At 37.5% G+C, this 6,000-nt stretch overlaps 1 pseudogene; it reads right to left on the reverse strand.

The window, feature by feature from the left end:
- Positions 1 to 5,514: 5,514 nt before the first annotated feature.
- LOC123790600 (large ribosomal subunit protein eL42-like) lies at positions 5,515 to 6,000 on the reverse strand (annotated as a pseudogene).

Here is a 6,000-nt window from a genome sequence, read left to right on the forward strand (position 1 = left end):
AAAAGGATGAGGACACGACAGAGGGAAATAGCAGCCAACAAGAAAGAGCTCTCAATGGCCAAAGCTAGAACAATTCAAGCAACAAAATAAATAAAGTAGTACTGGATTATAACCCAAAGTATAAAATAAATATACATGAGCGCATACTGATGAAAACAAATGATTGAATAAACAAATAAGTGGGGGGATAAATTTTCCTTACAGAAAAACTCCAAGTAATATATGTAAATACTTCTCCCACCCTTACCTGCCAAAAGGTGGAACTTAATCCTCTTCTCCCACCTTCACGGTGGCTGGACTTAGTGACCTACTTCCAAAGACTAGAATATGAAAAAGGGAAACCAGTAACTTTAAAATAGAGAAACCTGGCAGATGATACTACCTTAACCAAGTAATCAAGGTTAATATCATCACTGGAAGTCATGATGATATTACGTGCTCCCTATATGATGTGATGAGAAGGGTCCTCCACCTCCTTCAGATTCTTCCCCCAAAGCCATGATACCCTAATCATGAGAAAAGTTGTAAAACCCGAATTGAAAGTCATTGTACAAAATACTCTTCAAAAATGTAAAGGTCACAAAAAACAAGGGAAGACTGAGAAACTGGTACAGATCAGAGCACAAATAAATGAAATAGAGACTAAAGAAAAAACAATAGGAATGACCAATGAAGTCAAGAGCTGATTCTTTGAAAATATAAACAAAGCCGATAAATCTTTAGCCAGAATCATGAAGGAAAAAAAGAGGACTCAAATATATAAAGTCAGAAATGGAAGAGAAGTTACAACCAACACAACAGAAATACAAAGGATTGTAAGAGACTACTATAAAAATTAAATGCCAACAAATGCACCAGGCTGGAATGGATAAATTTCTAGAAACATAAAATCTTCTAACACTGATTCGAAGAAAAAGATCTATCTGAACAGACCAATTACTAATAAAATTGAATCAATAATCGAAAAACTTCAAACAAACAAAAGTATAGGACATTTATTCTCTCAAACACTTAAAGAGTTAATATCTATCATTCTCAAGCCATTCTAAAAACACTGAAGAAGAAGGAATGTTTCCAAATTCATTTTATGAGGCCAGCATTACCCTGATATCAAAACCAAACAAAGACAACAAACAGAAAAGGGAAAATTACAGGCCAATATCCCTGATGAACACAGATGCAAAAATCCTCAACGAAGTATTAGCAAACTGAATCCAACAATACATTAAAGGGATAACACACGAGGATCAGGTGAGATTTATTCCAGGGATGCAAGAATGGTTCAAAATCCACAAATCATTCGACATGATACATCACATTAACAAAAAATAAAAATTATATGATCATCTTAACAGATGCAGAAAAAACATTTGATAAAATTCAACATCCATCTATAATAAAAACTCTCAACAAAGTGGATATAGAGGAAACATATCTCAACATAATAAAGGGCCTATATGACAAAAGCAAAGCTAGCACCATATTCAATGGGGAAAAGCTAAAAGCCTTTCCTCTAAAATCAGGAACAAGACAAGGATGTCCGCTCTTGTCAACATAGTATTGCAAGTCCTAGCTACAACAATCAGACAACAAAAACAAATAAAAGCCATCCAAATTAGAGAAGTAAAACTGTCACTATTTGCAAATGACATGATACTATATATAGAAAACCCTAATGATTCCACCAAAAAACTTGAGAATAAATGAATTCAGTCACTTCAGAACACAAAATTAATATACAGAAATCTGTTGCATTTCTATACACTAATAATGAACTCTCAGAAAGAGAAATTAAGAAAAAGATCCCATTTACAACTGCATCCAAAGGAATAAAACACCTAGGAACACCTTAGCCAATGAGGTGAAAGACCTGTACTCTAAGAATGTGAGAAAATGAGGATAAAAATTGAAGATGTTATGAATAAATGGAAAGATACATGGCATTCATGGATTAGAATAATATTGTTAAAATGTTTATGCTACCCAAAGCAATTAAAAGATTCAAGGCAATCCCTACCATTTTTCACAGATGTAGAACAAATAATCCTAAAATATGTAGAGAACCCCAAATAGCCAAAGCAATCTTGAGAGAGATGAACAAAGCTGGAGGCATCATAGTCCCTGATTTCCAATTATACTACAAAGCTAGAGTAATCAAAACAGTGTGGTACTGGCACAAAAACATAGATAAAACATAGACACACAGATAAATGGAACAGAATAGAGACCCCAGAAATAAAACCACACTTATACGGTCAATTAATATTTGATAAAGGAGGCAAAAATATACAATGGGGAAAAGATAGTCTCTTCAATAAACGGTACTGGGAAAACTCAACAACTATATGCAGAAGAATGAAACTGGACCACTTTCTTACGCCATATACAAAATATAAACTCAAAATGGATTAAAGCGTTCGATATAAGATTGGAAACTGGAAAACTCCCAGACGAAAACATAGGCAGTAAGCTCTTGGACATTAGTCTTAGCAATATTTTTTTGGATTTGTCTCCTCAGGCAAGGGCAACGAAAGCAAAAATAAACAAATGGGATTACATCAAATGAAAAAGGTTTTGCGCAGTGAAGGGAACCATCGACAAAATGAAAAGGCAACCTACTTAATGGGAGACAACACTTGCAAATAATATAACCAGTAATGGATTAGTATCCAAAATATATAAAGAACTCACACAACTCAGTATCAGAAAAACAAACAATCCAATTTAAAAATGGGCAGAGGACCCGAATAGACATATCTCTGAAGAAGACATACAGATGGCCAACAGACACGTGAAAAGATCCTCAACATCACTAGTTATCAGGGAAATACAAAACGAAACCACAATAAGATACCACTTTGCACCTGTCAGAATGGCAATGATCAAAAACACAATAAGTGTTGGTGAGGCTGTGGAGGAAAGGGAATCCTGTGCTCTGTTGGCAGGAATGTAAATTGGTGCAGCCAGCGTGGAAAACAGTCCAGAGGTTCCTCAAAGAATTAAAAATATAAATACCATGTAATCCAGCAATTCCATTTCTGGGTATTTATCCAAAGGAAAAAAAGACACACTAAATCAAAAAGATATATGCACCCCTATGTTCATTTCAAGATTATGTACAATAGTGAAGAAATGGAAACAACTTCTGTGTCCAACAATAGATGAATGGGTAAAGAAGATGCTGTATTTCTCAGCCATTAAAAAAACAAACAAACAACTTGTGGTAACATGGATGGACCTAGATGGTATTACGCTAAGTGAAAGAAGTCAGACTACATTCATCACGATGATCATGTCCTTATATAAATGTTGAATAACTACGCTGTACACGTGAACTACACTTCAATTAAAAAACGATTATCAGGGGCGCCTGGGTGGCACAGCGGTTAAGCGTCTGCCTTCGGCTCAGGGCGTGATCCCGGCGTTCTGGGATCGAGCCCCACATCAGGCTCCTCTGCTGGGAGCCTGCTTCTTCCTCTCCCACTCCCCCTGCTTGTGTTCCCTCTCTCGCTGGCTGTCTCTATCTCTGTCGAATAAATAAATAAAATCTTTAATAAAAAAACCCCAATTACCAGTAACTATGCGCCCCTGGGGAAGTCTTCACGTATTCCCAGGCACCTGCAATTCCTCAAAAAACTCCTGAAGGGATACACCACTGTGTACAGAATGTTGACAGCAGTGTGATTTTTTCCCCAAAACTTTTTTATTGTGGTAAAATACAAATAACATAAAATTTACCATCAACTGTTTTTAAGCATACAGTTCAGCAGTCTTAAATTCATTCATAGTGTTGGGCCACCATCACCACCATCCATCACCAGAACTCTTCAACGTGCAAAACCAGAACTCTCTACCAGTGAAACATTAACTCCCCTTACTCCGGGCAGCCCCCATTCTACTTTTCGTAGAGTGCATAAGTAAAATCACACACTATTTGTCTTTTTGTGACTGGCTTAGTTCAGCAGCATGTTTTCTTTTCTTTTTTTTTTTTTTAAGATTTTATTTATTTATTCGACAGAGATAGAGACAACCAGCGAGAGAGGGAACACAAGCAGGGGGAGTGGGAGAGGAAGAAGCAGGCTCATAGTGGAGGAGCCTGATGTGGGGCTCGATCCCAGAACTCCAGGATCACGCCCTGAGACGAAGGCAGATGCTTAACCGCTGTGCCACCCAGGCGCCCCAGCAGCATGTTTTCTTAAAAATTATTATTACTCTGGTCTGAAAATGAAAAACAAAAACAACAAACCTTGAGATAGAGTCAGTATCTAGCCTACTGTGAGCCCTCTGATTAATTAGAGACAAAGGATTTCTAGTTTGTTTTCAGTTTGTTTTCTGCTGCTTTTCTTCTCTGTCTCTTTTCCGGCCTCATAGGTTACTGTAACATCTTCAAAATTCCATTCTGATTTGTGTAGTGTTTTAGAGTATATCACTTTGTAATTTTTTTTTTTTTTTGGCAGTTGCTCTAGATACAACAGTATACATACATGAATTAGCACTCAGCCAAGTGCAGAAACCCTACTTTCATTTAGGACCCTTTGCCTCCCCACTTGTAAAATATAATCGTCTTACGTATTCCCACTGAATACATGGAGAATATGACATGGTGTTATTTTTGCTTCAACCATCATGTCTGTTTAAGACACTTAGAAGCAGGATAGATTATTTTATAATATTTCTGTTTTTCCCATTCTGATGTTCTTCTCTTTCAATGGTTTCAAGCCTTTGTTGTTATCTTTTACTTTGTTTAGAGTCTTTCCTTTAGTTTTTCCTTAAGGATAGGTTTGCTACGATACTCTTAGGTATCTTTTGAAAACGTCTTTATTTCCCTTTTATTCCTGAATGATACGTTCACTGGATAGAGAATTCATTGCCGATAGTTCCATTCATTCCACTTGAGAAAAATATGCAACTTCCTCTGGCTTCCATGGTTCAGATGGGGGTGGGAGGGTGGTTTCTCCACTTGTGTTTGGTTGAAGGAAGGTGGGTATTACCAACAAAGTTCTCTGTTTGGCCACCCTTTTCCTGGTTTTGACTAAGGGGAACAGGCTTAGAGCTTTTTTGGTCTGTGTCTGTTGGAGGTTTTAGCATGGAAGCTTCTGGAATGCATTAGCTGAAAGATTCAGGAGGTGAGAAGGAAAAAAGGGAATGTACTACTATGTTGCTCCTCAGCCCTAAAGTTTCCGCAGTTTGCCTTCTTCTTTTCGCATTTTGGAGTCTTCCTATGCTTGTTTATTTATGCCCAGGGTTTTTTAGTTGCAAGAGGGATGACCTAGGAGGAATGGTGGTCATCTGTTTTGACTCAAACCCCTATACAGAGTTTTCTCCAAGATTTTATTATGAAAAATTTCAAACACGAAGTGAAGTTGAAAGAATTTTACAGTCAACACCCATATACCATCACCTAGATTCTACTATTAATTTGAAAAGGGGTCTACTTCTCAACTTGAGTGGATGTTTTCAGGGGTTTTCTCTTTATAATTATGTGTTATTATTGGATTATATGTTCTTTTTTTTTCAGGCATAAACTGCCCCACAAGGGGAATTTTACTGATGGTACTAGTTTATTTCCCTCTTACAAGACCAACTGCGACCCAATGAAGTGAACAGAACCTCAAGATTTTACTGTCTTCATAATGTAACAAAATACGAAGCTTAGAACTGGATCACTTGGCCCTTTCTCTTCTTATCTCATCCCAGTTCAAAATGTTTGCATCTCTTAATAGCCAGCATTCTCTTAGATCTGCAGTTGGGCTCGGCACATTCAAGCCTCAGCACAATCTTCTTTGTAGTTTTAGCCTTTTTCCGGAAAATCGGCTTAGTCTGCCCACCATAGCCACTCTGCTTCCTGTCATAATGCCGCTTTCCCTGGGCATAAAGAGAATCTTTGCCTTTCTTGTACTCTGTCACTTTGTGGGGTTGGTGCTTGCCACACATCTTGCAGAAAGTCCGGCGGGTTTTAGGAACGTTCACCACGTTTGCGAGAGCGCTATTGGCACGGAA

The sequence above is a fragment of the Ursus americanus genome, chromosome 5, assembly GCF_024610735.1.
Source record: "Ursus americanus isolate L20-20 chromosome 5, mUrsAme1.1.p, whole genome shotgun sequence".
NCBI lineage: Eukaryota > Metazoa > Chordata > Mammalia > Carnivora > Ursidae > Ursus > Ursus americanus.